We start from the raw sequence: 16,863 nt of genomic DNA on the forward strand, positions 1-16,863 counted from the left end.
TAAAAACAACTGGAACACATCATTATACCATGACTGTTCAGGTTACCTAGTGAAAATCGTAATGATAAAAAGTAATAAAAAAGACAGTTAGTGATTACTAAGTGGGCTTATTAACATTTTACTTGTTTTATTTTTCATTAAATTGTGAACCTATTTTTAATTAAAATCAATGCATATCAAAAATGAAAGAATTTAATAAAAACATATGTATGATGTAACTTGCAGACAAGCCTCGGCTTTGCTGCAAAAATAATACAATAATATGTTTGATAGATAAAGATCGTATAATATAAGAAATGAATGTTTTTTAAATAGCTAATAGAGGAATAGTTTTATTCAATAAAATGAACAAAAACGCATTTAGCAATACGATATATTTAACCAATTAATTAACATAATAATTCTTGTATATGGGGCGGGGGGCGCTTTGATTGCAAACACTGTTTATTTTTGTGAATTTAATAAATATTTACATGGGACACCATTTTAAGACGTCACTTACCATTATTGCATACGTTTTTTATTTTCTTTTATCTGATCATCATCATCACCATCTCCTTTCCACACATAATGGTGCATAGGGCACTGCAGTGGTACACCAATCGCAGCGTATCTTGAAAAATTTTTTTCGTACAAAAAATAGGTACCAGTTCAGGAACTATGAAGTATTCTAGGGTAAAAACACATTTTTAAATAAATATTTTGTGTCAACCATGTCGAGAATTGAACTCGAGACCTCTTGCATGGTAGGCAAACGCACTGACCATTTCACCACGAATTTTTTTTTTTGTTATCAAATATAGTAAAATGAAAGTTAAAATTAATCTGTTCAATATTGTATAACAACCGATTTCTTTTTTTTTAAGTTGAAAAGACCTTGACTAAGACTTGACCGGATAAAAATCAAAATAAGCCTGACTCTTAAATAGTACCACAAAAGCGTGCTGCACAGTATAAATGTAAAACATAACAAATCTTTATAAAAACTATCATAACTCATGCCGTTTGTGCATATGAATACAGTGATTGTTTCGTTTATTTTTACACGATAACTCAAAAGAAGCATAAAAGGCTTTTATGCTTATGTTTAGTTGATGTCCCAGCAAACCTCGCACTTTCTTGTCTGAGAATAATTGACTTCAGAGTCATTTTCACTCTTAGAATACGTACATTATAAAGGTATCCGTGAATTTCTCAAAAGAACGAGAGCAAATAGTGACATGAAAGATCTCGTGTCGGTTCCGGAGAATATTTATTTTTAATTTGAAATAGATGAGAACAGCGAAAACAAAAGTGAAAAGAAAATTACGTACAGGAAACTTGTCTTAAAAATGTGTGCATGCCTTACAAGGTTTTATCATTATGAAAAAAATATTGAAAACTTTCCATGGTTAACTCTTATTTTTATTTTTTTATGTTGATGAAATAAAACCATAATAGATCGTTCACTACTTCTAAATTTGGAACAGTTTGTACCTCGAATAATTCAAAAAACTTTTGATATAAATGATGTATTGCTAGTTTTAAATACAACTACGTAGATGTTATATTATATGTATTATTATGTTATTTTTGTAATATAAATAACAACACATCGTTTTTAAACGCTTGTCCTCATATATAATTATTTTGTACGTGTGATGTTATAAAACTACTCCTAAACGGCTTAACCGATTTACGTGCGGTTTTTTGCATAATAATGAGCTTCGCGGTGCGCATGTTTGCAGATCTTAAAATCTTCAGTCTAACCTGTTTTAAAAAAGTTGAGAGCATAAATGTTTAATTCATCGACCTACCAGGGTTGCATTCGACAAGAATGCAGATACTGCAAAAAAATATTTACAAAAAAAAGATTGTATTTGACTGTTTACAAACAGCATTCGTTTTTGTGGATCTTAATCAGATTTTTTCAACAAGTACCCTAGTACTTACCTATCAATAAAAAAAAATCCAACCTAATAACAGGTAAGCCAACGATCGGACAGAACAACGTTTGCCAGTTCCACTTGTTATTTATAGAAATTACGACTGTTTTCTAAGACACGTGCTCCATTATCGATATTTAATGAAGAATTGAATGTAAATCCTATTTTATAATTTTTACAGTACGTCTTTTTATTTTATTTTTATTTGATTATATTTTTTTTAAACTGAATGAATTGGATTATTGCTAATAATCAGGGATACATATATTTATGTGATAACCCTTCAATGTAACGTTGTTTAAGGCATAAAGATGGAAAAGGTTCTTCTTCGAGAAAACTTTTTTTTAGCTAAAAATAATTTTATTTTGTATGATAAATTACATTGATAATACTATCCTTAATAACGTTATTTAACTTCCATGTTTTGGAACACGTGTGCACACAGGTGCATACTACAAGATGACCAAATAAATGAAAAATTGACTTATGGGAGGTGTGCCCATAAATATATTTAATTTTATAAGGCTTTTTTTTGTATGAAAACGTGTATTTTTGGTAAATTTTTAAGGATCCTTGACAGTAACCAGTAATTGGATGCTTTAAAAATATAATATTAATATAAAGTTGTTCAAAAAAAACAAAATTTTACTTTAATGACAATGAAAAAGTTCAGTGCTACGGGATATTGGATATAAAAAATGTTTTCTTGCACGCTGTAAACTTTAAAGTATTAAATTGTACAGCAAAATTTCTTGGAAATAAATGAAAAAAATATTTTGATGAAAAACGAACCACTTTGAACACCCTCACCAGTTTTTCTAAATCAATCAACGATAGAGTGTTGTGACAGGTTTACAGTCAACGAGAAGTCAATTCGCAAATCTGCAGAACTGACTGACTAGAAATTGTACCGTAAGAGGCCGAGGAATTTCAAAATTGCAAAGTAAATTCAAAATCACATAGCGCTGATCAATCAATACATAATTTAAAAACAAATTACAATAGGGATGGAGAATACCTAAAATAAGGGAATATGGAAGTCTAGGCATTTACAGGGCTTATGAGCTGCCATTGGCTGGTTCAAGTGGCCACTTTACACACTGTGTAACATTCACCATTTTGCCTATGTTTAATCATCCATATTTCTTCAATTCTTCTATTTGTTGATTTAAGTGAAGTAAAAGAGCTGAAACCTTTATTGTTGTAAAGATATTCATCTGACTGAATTATTTCACATACTAGGCAATGCCTGAATTTTTTTTTCAATTTTTAAACTTATTCTTGAACCAGTTGGTTTCATTACAATATCTACGAACATTTGGACAAACTCAAATATTACATAATTTTTTAAAATTTTGTCTTAATTTCATAGTTTATTAACGAAACAAACAAAACGAACAAACCATCACGCCGTTTCTCCGTAGGGGTAGGCAGAGAGGATAGAACGCCATAACACTGTTTCTTGGCATACAGACCTCGCTTCCTCTACATTCATACATCTTCTCATGCACGCAGGCATCTTCAAGTATTTGATGGACTTAATCGTGCCATGTCTTTCTCGGTCTTCCTCGTTTTCTGCATCCATAAACATTCGCATCGTAGATCCTTTAGCCGTTCTCGCTGTCCATTCGTTATGCATGTCCAAACCAACGCAGCACCCCTTTCTTGATTCTGTCAATAATGCATGTCTCAGCCTTACCCACTTCACGGATTTCGACATTTGTGCACCTATCATACATCGTTTTACCACACATTCGCCCGAGGGATCGCATTTCGACAGCATTCAACCTACTTTCATCATCATTTTTACCATACATTAGAGTTGGCACTAGAACTCCGTTGTGAACTGCTAGTTTAACCTTCTGCGACAAACATTTGTTTGCCAAAGTAGATTTTAGTGCACCGTTCACCCTGTTCCCGGCACTCACCTTCCTTTCAATATCTTTTTCGGCCTTTCCGTCCGAGTAAAATAAACGAATAAAATATATTTAAGTTTATTTTAATAGAGAGGGAAAAAAAATTGAGAAGGGAATTAGGCATTTACAGGGCTTACGACCTGTCATTGGCTGGTTTAAGTGGCCACTTTACACACTGTTAACATTCACCATTCTGCTCATGTTTGAACATTCACATTTCCTCAACTCTTCCATCTGTTGGATTTTGTGAAGTAAAAGCTGAAACCTTTATCACGTGGGTGAGATTCATCCGGCTGAACCAAATCACCTACTAGGAAACGCCTGAAAACAATTTTCCAATTTTTATATTCTTCTTCTTTTACCAGGTAGTAATTCAAAAATGTTTGATTTTGTCCAAATGCTTGCAGACTGGCTGGATTTTCTCCCTAGGGAGTTGTTTATATTTAAGTTTATTTCAACAGAGAGAGAAAAAAATTTTAAGACTTCCATATTCCCTTCTCAATTTTTTTTTCCCACTCTGTTGAAATAAACTTAACTAACTAACCATCACGCCATTTCCCCGGAGGGGTAGGCAGAGAGGATAGAACGCCACACCACTCTGTCTTGGCACACTTCCTTTGCTTCTTTCACATTCATACATCTTCTCATGCACGCACGTCGATTATTCCGACTTTTCACATGACCACTTTCAAGAATTTGTTGTACTTGATCATGCCATGTCTTTCTCGGCCTTCCTCGACTTCTACAATCAGACACATTCGCATCATAAATCTTTTAAGCCGTTCTTTCATCATTCATTCGCTCCACATGACCGAACCATCGCAAAAGACCTTTCTTAATTTTGTCGATAATGCTTAACTCAGCCTTGCATTCTGCTCTAATTTCGACATTAGGGCACCTATCATACATTGTTTTTCCGCACATTCGCCTGAGGGATCGCATTTCAACAGCATTCAGTCTACTTTCGTCCCTTTTTTTCCAACTCCATGCTTCGCTTCCATACATTAGGGTTGGTACCAGAACTCCATTATGAACTGCTAATTTAGCCTCTTGCGATAGACACTTATTTGCTACGACAGACTTTAAGGCACCATTAACTCTGTTACCGGCACTAACCCTCCTTTCAATATCCTTGTCCGTATTTCCATCTCTAGTAAACATACTACCCAGATATGCAAATTCTTCGACCTGTTTCAAACTATCTCCATTTACTACAATCTTACATTCAGTCATAGTTACATTTCTTTCAAAGACCATGACGTTCGACTTTTGCACATTCATTAGCAAATCACTCTCCTTGCACACTTCGTAAACCTTTGTAACCAAGGATTGCAGTTCCTCTTCGCTGTCAGCTAGGAGGACTGCGTCATCGGCGTACAGAAGGCAACTGACAGTTAGATTACTCATTTTCGCTCCCACATCCATACTTTTCAATTCTTTCATACATTTATCCATGTATATGTTGAATATAAAAAAATATAAAAAATATTAAAAATATTAAAAAATCCCTAGGGGGAAATCCAGCCAGTCTGCAAGCATTTGGACAAAATCAAACATTGTTGAATAAAATATATATAAAAAACCATCGAATTTTCGCATTGAAGATATTTAACTCTGTTAACTGCCAAGTATTGTAAGGGCCTTGAAGTAAATGTCTATATTTTCTGTCAATTGAATCGGCAAGACAGTTCTACCTGATACAATGTTCGGAGTAAGTACACGGACAGCATAACATGTCTCAGAACCTGCCTTGTGTCCAGAATTGCGTATTGGGATTCCAGGAATAACAGTTATTTTATCGTTGTGCGTTCACTACCGCGTTCCATAAATCCCAGAGGATGCACATTACTCTCTATAACGATTTCCCGCAAGGAGATAATCAAATTTTAAGTAAAATTTTCCCATTGAAGGACTGTGGCAAACTATTACCTTCTCTAATGATTCGCATAGTTCAAGCTACGCTAAGTATTAAAAAACCATCACGCCGTTTCCCCGTGAGGGTAGGCAGAGAGGATGGAACGCCACATCACTTTATCTTTTTTTTTTTATTTTTTTTTTTTTGTTTTTTACAATAAACATAATAATAAAACAGAGTTTTAAAAAAATAAAGCATATTTACATATTAATGAAATACATATTAATAGAAAAATATTGAACAAAAAAATCCCACAAAGGCATGGCCTGTTTGTGGGTATACAAGAAAATTTAATGAATTTTTGCTCCTATAATAAATAATGTACAGTTATAATATTTTTGTATAACATAAAAAAGAAAAAATAAAATATTCTGCAAAAGATAATATGGTATTTTTTTTTAATAGTAATCAAAAAAGGAAATAAAAAATATTTAAAAAAACACAAAAATATTCCTTATTATTAAAATGGCAACAAAATAAATCATAGAAAAAAAGAGTTCGTATCTTTAGTTTGAATCCAGGATAGTGCATGTTTTTTAAAAGAAGGAAAATTTTGAAAGTTTGGAATCGATGAAATATTGCACACAGATCTCGCTTCCTCTACATCCATACATCTTCTCATACACGCGCGCCGATTATTCCGACTTTTGACATGTCCATCTTCAAGTTCAGAAAAATTCTTGTCCGATGTAGAAGGACGTAAGCTGATTTCTTGTTTTACTAGTAATGACTTAGGACTTAGGATATAGAGATTTTGATATTATTTATGTTTTCATTGTATATTTATTATTTACTTTTAAGACTGAAAAAGCACACATAATAATTAAACTGTAATGATTTTTTAATATTATTGTAAAATACATAATTTACTGCATTAGAACGGGGAAGCTATCTCTAGTTAGGCAGTTTAGATGAACCAACAGCAAAAATAAAAAATATATATGTTTACTTTTATTACTTAATTAATTTGTTGTATAAATAATTCATTTTAAGTTGCTGTAATAAATATGTAAAAAATAAATAGATAAATAAATAAATAAATGAAAATTATTTGTTGGATTTGGTCATGCCATGTCTTTCTCGGTCTTCCTCTATATCTGCATTCATCAAAATTCGCATTGTAAATATTCTTAGCTGTTATTTCGCTATCTCGAACTCGCTTAGAATTTATAATTTCGACTGTAAAAAGGTCAAACAAACTTAGAGTATATACTCTAAGCAAACAAATGTTTTTAAGGGTGGAAAGGAAAATACAAGAAAACATTGTCAAAGAACATTTTTTATAAACCATTTATCAATTACATATATACTCTAAGCAAACAAATGTTTTTAAGTTTGGAAAGGAAAATACAGGAAAACATTGTCAAAGAACATTTTTTATAAACCATTTATCAATTTTACTCAATAGAAGATAACTTATATTGCATATTAGAAATTTGATCTGATTACATAAATATTATATAGTTCGCTTCCTTTACTTAGCCGCCATTTTGTCAACCTGTCCTTTCGTACCGTATCATGTATCAGAACATGTAATATTATTACTTTATAGCGTGAAATGTTTCACAACACATGTGCAAGATCAATAATCTATTGTTTCTTTTTAATGATTTAAGAACAGTTGCTCCTGTGCATAAGAATGCCGAATGTGAGACAATTTTACTTAAAATAAGCATTGCCACGCTTTCTTTTGGCCGAATAATAAGAAAATGTCTCAGCTAAATGTTCGTACGAGGTTTTCCCGGAATATAAATGGGAAAGTATAATTTTTAGCATTATTTATAAGTAAATATTTTAAACTAGAAGTGTTCTGGGCTGAGGTTTTCTTTAGGTAAGAAATTAAGGTTGGAAACTCCTTCATGATTTTTAATTATTTGAGTTCGTTGTTTCGTGTAAATCAAATTAATGTGTTATGATCCAATGATGGTATTGCTATGCTATAATATGATTCTAGTTATTTTTCGTCCCAACTAAACGAAGGAATTTCGTTCCATGGAGTTGGGTTTTGTGCCCCAAAAATAGTAAACGTATTTTTTTTTTAAATGGGTTAATCAATATGCTAGTATTTGCGTATTTCGGTGATAGGTTCATTGCGTTTAATAATAAGTGAGAAATGAGAAACTTGAAACAAATTAATCCTAGATTCATAAAATATATTTAGGGTTACACTATTTATAAACATATGTCTCCCACCTTAACCTTTTAGGTTTTTTACCTTTAAGGTCAACTAATTTAATAATAATGGGAGATATTGAAGAAAATCTACGTAGGTTAATTAAAAATAATTTTAATTTTAAATTGAAACAAAAAAAACAATTTTAAAAATTAATCAGTGCATTCTAGTCACAAACTACCGCGATGTTCCATGCACATAGGACGCCGCACGCGGACAGTTTTATTACTTGAGGGCGAATGAGAGACGTGTGTTTATGAATCTAGGGTTAAATACACTGCCATATTGACGGTTCCTGCGTATATTATCGAAACTGCGTTTTTCGAGGTTAACCGGAAACCAAAAACAAAGGTTGGTATTTTTTTAAGAAGCAATCAGATACTTTAGAATTGCCAAACATGTATCCATTGAAACACAACAATTTTATTTTATTTATAATTGTAACTCTCCAAAAAAAGAGACTAACTCTTGTGCTTACGTGACTTACACTGTTTTAGTTGTTTATTAATAAGAGTTTATTTAATTTCAAATACGAGTACATGAAAAGAAAAATAAAAAAATAGGATATATAAAGAAAAAACATAAAATAATAATACATTCATAGTAATTAAAATTTAATGTTATTTTTACACGAGTTCAAAAAATTTCTTTAGATTAACTTAAAATTTATTTATTGATATATTATTTTTAATAGTTTTTAGTTCATTAGGACGATTATTATAATTTTTTACACCTTTGAATACAAAGCTATTTTGAAAATGACTTGTATGGAATTTAGGAATTTTAATAATATGTTGGTACCTAAGTGACTTATTCATTTCAAATTCTTTTATTTTTTCTTTTTTAAATTTTTGTACTAAAGAATTTATTTTATAAAGAGTGTCTACTGTATAAACCTTAAATATTTTATGTAGACTCTCCGAAATTATTTATATCTAAATCAACTTTTAACCGTAACATTATCATAATTATTAAACTCTCATTGCTTGTTTATCCAAATTATAAACCAGCAAAAGTCACCTAACCTAATGTTTAGCCATCTTGACTCATTAAAAACCATTCAGATATTATTTTTCATATATTAAAAGGAAAAGGTTACAAAGGGAATTCATTAAAAAGACATTGATGAATTATGTTGTATGCATAAAACCTCTGAAACACAAACCTTTGGTTTCTCCTCGGTGTCCAAACTTTAATTTTATTTTTTTTACGTAATAAAATATTTTCGAATCCTTTTAACTCCCTCTTGTTTAGGTATTCGGTAATCGGTATTGTAATTCGATCCTTTAAGATATCCATTACACAAAATGCATCTATTATGACACCTAACGCTTATGACACGGATGACATCATAGCAAAATATACAGCATGTTTTATATTTTAGTATATTTTATTTTACTCTGCATCCAGGCGGATGAAAAACACAATTATATGTGTCAAATAAAGCTAGAATTCCGGACGAGTATCAAGACTCGAAGGCTGCTCCTATATGAAATTCTTTTAAAAGGTATGCCTTTTTAAATAATGCATTTTAATAATATTTAATATGAGGCGCTGATAGCCAGAACCATTGTCCATGTCATCAGCAATTTGTGGGACAAAAACATCGCCACCGAGACATACGGGCAGGCTATCTCTGCGGAACAATGATTACCCCCACCTCCGCAAGCGGCAACCAGTGTCTCTATTGTACTCGTGTGAATACGCACAGTCAAGACTTTGTAACAATAGTGACTTGCTCGACGTGAACGTGTCGCTCCAGCACATTTTTTCTGCGGGAAATGGAGACAAAAGAAAAACGTTTTATAAGTAAGTTCGTTTTTTAAATTTCAATACAGTTTGGTAAACAATAAATAGTATTTTTCATGAACTCGCTCGTAATAAACGTAATCTTACATGTTTTTATTAACAAAAATATAAAAGGAATATGTAAAGGGACAACTCATACAAATAGGGTGATTATGTATCTTTGGTATAATTTTTTTATGAAACTTACATTTTATCATACAGTTTTTGTTTTCTTTTTTAGATTTAATAATTACACTTGAGTTAGTGTAGCTTAAAACTTCAAACTTAGAACACAAGAAAAAAGCCAGTTTCATAACACCAAGAATAAAAGTACAAAGAGGGCCTATATGCATGGCAGTAAAAAATTATAATAAGCTTTCCAAAAAAAAACATTCTATTCAAAAATTTGCGAGAGTTTTTAATAAATCAATGTTTTTATAGTACGAGTATAAACGAATATTTAGAAGATACAGTGTAATAAATCAAAATGTATTAAATGTACATAATGTTAGCAATAGACATTATAACTAATATAAAGGTGTAACTGTTTGTATTTCATTTACTTTTTATTTTAATAGAATCTTCATACCTTTGTTATATTTTTTTTGTATTTATCATATTGTATATAATTTTGGTTAACAACCGGACTGTGGTCCCGTGGTAATATTGTCCTCACGGACCAAAGGTCCGAGGTTCATATCCCACTCTACCACAACTCGATTTCCGTTTTTTAGCACAAGGTATTTACGGCTTTTAGGAAATGGTCTGAAAATTTAAATATTTGAGTATATAATAATAATTCAAGTATTTCTTTTTAAAAAAATAAATAAAAATAGGTTACTAAAGATTTTTTAAATTATTATTATTACTCCGAATAAACTGAAACTTTTATGACTCTTAGCGCCTCATAAAATAAGACATAATACGACCGACAATTTATCATGCAAATACAAAAAAATGTAGTGTACTACGTGTTCCTATATCGACAAACATCGGTAAATTTCTAACATTCTTATTGTAATGCAGATCCTTCTGTTTCTACTCTACCAACGATAAATTTAGTTGACACAATGGGAAGCTATATAACCTACTCGTATTTACATTTAAAACATGCCTATTGTGTAATCTAAATGTCTAAGATGAGCTAGGAACGGAAAAGGATAGGCTAGTAATAGATCACGAAATCCTACATCCTGAATACATAAAGGAATCTCCTAACACACCGGTTAATTTGTATGCATACAGAGCTATTGGAAAGGATGTTATCCTCAATCCCCATACATTGATAAGTGAGATGCTTAAATTTAAAACATTTGGCTGTATATCAAAACATCCTGTCTAAATACCAATATTTCAAAAGTACTTAATAATACATTAAATATAAAACAACTTTGTTTTTAACACTTTTTTTTTCTACAAACCGGTTTCAAAGCTACACATGCTTCTTGACCAACTAATTAGTATTATTTTATTTTGTTTTAACAGTGATTACTAAATATTATCGAATAAATTAACATCGAGACATATGGATCTAATACGTCAAGTCTTTTTGTCATGTTGCTCTTGTAAATATGGAAATCGTAAAGTGTGATGGATACTATCTGTAAAAATCGAAACAAGTGGATTATGGACTCAATTTTCAGACGTTGCCTGGTATGTAGGTGAAATAATTCAATTGGATGAATCTCACCCGCATAAATAAATGTTTCAGCTGTTTAACTTCACAAACATAAACAGATGAAAGAATTGAAAGAATATGGATGTTTAAATATGGCAGAAGGTTAATGTTACACAGTGTGTAAAGTGGCCACTTAAACCAGCCAATGACAGGTCGTAAGTTCTGTAGGTGCCTAGACTTCTATATTACCTTATCTTAAATGTTCTTCATCTCTGTTATAATATGTTTATGAATGGTGAATGTTACACAGAATCTAAAAGTGATCACTTCAACTATCTAATGACAGGTTATACGCCCCTTAGTTGCCTATGTTCCCATTATTCCTTTCTAAACATTGTTTTTCATGTATGTCGTTATACTATATATTACGTTAAATTATTCATTGATTATAAATATGATGTCAATAGACATAACATAAGTTTTTCATGTTAATGGTGATTAAGCATCTAGTTCACTAATTAAGTAATTATTAGAATGTATTTTTTAAACAAACATATGTTACCGTATTTTTTTATTAATTTTTGCAACATATACTTTATATAATCATTTTCAATTTCATTACAATGATTTAAAATGGGTAATGTATTGTTCTGACAATGCTCGGATTCTTGTAAAATGTTACTCTTTTGATAATCTATCTACGAATATTATGCTATTTTACCTATAATTGTATAGCCTTCAGAGAATAAAAATAGAATTATTAAAAATAAAAAACTATCGAAATTTCAAAATGGTTAAAAAATGTCACATTTGAATTTTTTTTTTAATTGAACTTGTTATAAAACTCCAATATATTTTTCACGATAAGGATTTTATCTTATGTAAGAAATTCTTAAGATTCCATCTTAAGAAGCATCTCAACAAAAATGCATGAAATTACTTTGTAAGATATGCCAGACAATGAGAGGTCATACAGTCTGTAAAGGCCAGTACTTCCATATTTTTCGATAATTCCTTCATCTCGGTTAAAAACAAAGTTATTTCCATTGACTCAGTTAAAATATAGGTATCTTTGGAAAAAAAAACTTTCATCACGACTTCTCTTTCCCCAAAGAGTGGTGCATAGGGCTCTGTATTGATAAACTAAATGCATCGTATTTCGATTATCTGTTATATGAAGGTAAGGCAGTCAGTCTTACGCTTCAGGCGCTACTCCCGGAACGATGAAATATTGTTATTAAAACAACCTTATAACATCAATACTTCACGTTCACGCTGCAAGCATTTGAACCCAGAGCGACAAGAATGATAGGCGAGAACGCAACCAGTACACTGTAACGGAAGTTTATTTCTACTCGATTTCTTTTTTCAGGATTTTCACCCGAGAGTAGCCATTAAATCGAAAACACTCGTCCAGGTTTTTTAGTTCTATTTCACACGCAGATCTTTATTTTTGAACCTGAACAAATAACTCTACTAACCTTAAACTTTTTGAAAACCCGAATTAAATCCAGCAGTTGTAAAACATATTTGAAATAAGAGAAGTATTTGAAAATTTTGTTTTTTTTTTCTCTTTTAGTTTAGAAATTATTGCATAGTTAGTTTGAATACAAAAAAAAAATCAAACGATGTTTTTTATTTGTTTGGGAAAATACCAGTTGCTAAAATCTATATTCCAAAATCATCCGCGAACGAGTGGTGGCGTATTAAAGAAAAAAACCCGCATTATTAAGTAAAAAATAACAATTGTTATGAAAAAATTTAAATAAATACATAAATTATTTAAACAAGTAAGATCACAAGCCAGTTGTCATTTGACATTAAATATAGCGAATAATAGCGGAAAAAATCGGAATTCCTAACAAAAGTCGAACTGTCATATGTGAACGCCGTTTTAGTGTGCGTGCGTATTGCAACCTAGTGGACAAAAGATCCCAAAGAGAAGATTGCCAGAAATTAGAAAAGAAAAACTAGACATTTTTTATTTTTTTTATATTTCAAAATACAAAAATGTACAAAATACAATTGTATTCCCATGAGTTAGCAAACTCATTCTGGGATAGATACAATTAAAGATTATGAGATAAAAATATATTTAGTTGAACATAATTAAAACAAAAATGGACATATCTCGGAGATCTTTTTAAAAACAAATTATAATGTATTATTTAACCTTTTATTTATATGGGTCAAGGGTTATCGAGAAATAATTTAAGGAAATTATTTTTTAGTGTTATTTGATTTCCATTCGTTGACTGGTAAGAAATTAATTTAAGGTGAATAGGCAGGAGGTTATATTGAGTAGAGGCAATGTAGAGGAGTGACCTCAATCCGAATTTAGAGGAGTGTACAGGGGGTTAATGTAGACAGTAATGCGTATTTCCGCAATCCTCTTTTTAGTCGCAAATCCCCAGACACAGGTAAGATAGGATAGATGAGAATGAAACATGGCAAAATATACGGCCCGAAGAAGTGTTGTTGGAAGCATGTTCTTAGAAATTATTATTTGATTTATTAGTTGAAAAATAAAATAGCAAAGTTAGGGTTCGTTTAAACATAAATACGGCCACCAAGGTTTAATGAAAAAAATAAATTAGCTTAAAATTCAATTAAATGAATAAATGATTAATTTAGCCGATAATTTCCAATGCAATGTGCGCTTAAGCATATTATACAAACACCTTTCATATAAAACATCAAAGGAAGTCGATTACGCGCGAAAATTATACCGCGCGTGCTTTACAAATTCAAATGGAAAATCTCGTTCCATCCGCAGAACTAAACCTAAAAATTTACCTCAGTTGCGATCCGACAGGGGTCCGGAACGGTTGTGTATTCGTTTCCACGCCGGCTGTGACCTCAATATATTTTGTATGAAAATCGTAATTAATCGCGCGTTATAGTCGATTGTTTTCATATCTTGGTTGAAAAATCGTGCGAAATATTGACGAAGATGTCGAGTTTCTTATTGCGTGCTTGCTGATACATATCTCCTCGTAAAAAATGCGTAAATTCATGTACTTACTAGATTAAAACAAGTGATTTTTAAGAAAGTTTTGCATCAAAACAATGGTTTATTTCAAAAGTTGATTGTGTTTTTATTGACTGGGATATACTTGATTGTATGTATTACTTTACTTTTATCAATTTTTTTAAAACGATATAAAATATTGAAATTAGAATCAAAAATACTAAATCGGTCTACTGTTTTCGTGAAATACAACAGTAGATTGGGTACGTCATATATTTATTATTGTCACAATCAATAAATAAAAAAATCAAAGTCGTGAACGCTTTTTTTTAATTACTCGTACGTCGGTGAGTTTGAATAAAAATACTTCTTTTGTAGTTAATATTTATTTGTTTATCTTTAAAAGAAAATAATGAATTGCGATTTTTTTTTGTAAAATGTTGTTTAAATACCAACATATTTTTAAAATTATTTATTTACAGATTCGTTCCGTTCATTTAGTAATTATAATTGAATTTAAATCTACCTATTTAAAAGGGTTTACAAACTTAATTTTTGTATACCTACTTTAATAATATATTTTTATTCTATTGTTTGAAATATTCAAAAAGGGAAGATCGATATGGGGTTATTCCGTATGGATCCGCTGGCAAAAATTTTTTTGGACCGATCAAATAAAAAAAATTCGTTACAATGGTTATATTTTATTTTTTTACTAGTGGAATAATTCGAAGTTGCTTTTCACTAGTAAGCTTTTTTTCTTATTTTTGGCATTGTATTTAGTTATATAAAGAGAACTATATCTGGCCTATAATTTTGGTTTATTTTATCTATGTTATTATTTTTTTTATTTTATTAAATTTTATTCATTAAAATCGTTGACATAAATTAAATTCATTTGATTGATTATATTAATTTGATTCATTTTTATCCATTTGATTCATAATTCATTTTATTATTTTTTTAAATTTTATTCATTTTGTTCATTTTATTTATTTTATTCATTTAATTCATGTTTTTAATTTTTTTATTTTATTCATTTTTTAAATTATGTATTTCATTTATTTTATTCAGTCATAAATATCGTATTTTTTTGTAATAATAGTTGTTGTTTCTTTAAATTGTTTTTGAGACATACATTATAATTAATTTAATTGCTTTTTAATATGGAAACTTCACTGGTCCATTAGAATTAAGTCCAATTGTGTAAAATATTAAACTTTGTAACTGTACTGTATGTTTCCTGAATAAAAGAAAATAAAAAAATAAAAATAAAAAAATACATAATTCTAAATGGAAAAGTTTAAAAACTCAACTAAATCTTTGTTCGGATATCAAAGGGTAAAAAAGGTGTGACTAAAGTTATATTTATATATTTTTTAATTTTAAGGAACTCTTGCAAAACCGCAAAAGTGATAAAATCAATGAAATAAACTGGATTGTTGAACTCTTGAGTGATTCATTTAAGTCTAATGAACCGAGGTGATAAAACATCATTTTGATGAGTGGCAGAAATTCCTTGGATTACTCTTCATCAAGAGACAGGTAAGTCATATTTATACTATCGATTAATTATTTTTTAATATTGTTGATTTAATCGGCATTCACTTTGTAACACGTCATTATAAATTACTTTAAAAATAAAACTTTGTTATTAGTGTTACAGAATTTTTATTATTTTACAAGAACACTACTACACTTTCGGGAGAGCACTCCTCCCATCGACGGGTGATATACAACTAATATAGTAAACACAGAATATTGTACACAATGTCATTGAATTTAAACAAAAAATAAACAAATAAAGCAGTGAAACTTATAGCAGGGAGTTTTTTCCCCTTATCTAAGGTGTTAGCATATACATGGATAGTTATCTAAAGTACAGATATAAAAAATGATCAATGAGGGAAAAGACGTTAAGTAGAATGTTTTTCTTAAAATTTAGCACATAAGTGGAAGTTACAATAATTAAGCCTAAGATTTAATACGTGGGAAGACATCACTCGGCGAGGAAAGTGTTAATAGACGCGGGTGTACAATATTCCGTTTTTACTATATTAGTTTCATATCACCCGTCGACGGGAGGAGTGCTCTCCCGAAACTGTAGTAGTGTGCTTGTAAAATAATAAAAATTGTGTAACACTAATAACAAAGTTTTATTATCATAATAAATATTTTTCAACTTGACTTATTTTAACACGTTCGTGAACAAGTTTTTTTATCAGATAATTGGCTCATATGAACACATATACCTTTCCTATTTCACTTCCAATTAGCCCGTTTTAAAACCAATTAGACTGGTTTGAAAAAAATGAAAAATTAAGGTTTTTTTATGATTTTTTACTTTTATACTTAGCCGATCAACGGGCTTATGAAAGTGATAATGGATTGGCATTAATGATATATATTTAATTGATTGAACTTAACCTTATCAATATTAGAAACGATTTTTAAGTACTGTAGGTATTTAAAGTCTTGTATTCCTAAAATTTTCGGCCACGTGTTGTAATGGTCAGCTTACCATGCGAGAGGTCCCGGGTTCGATTCCCGACATGGT

This window comes from Micrasema longulum, unplaced genomic scaffold, assembly GCF_059751315.1.
Source record: "Micrasema longulum isolate JH-2025_06_02 unplaced genomic scaffold, ASM5975131v1 h1tg002483l, whole genome shotgun sequence".
In the NCBI taxonomy this organism is placed as follows: domain Eukaryota; kingdom Metazoa; phylum Arthropoda; class Insecta; order Trichoptera; family Brachycentridae; genus Micrasema; species Micrasema longulum.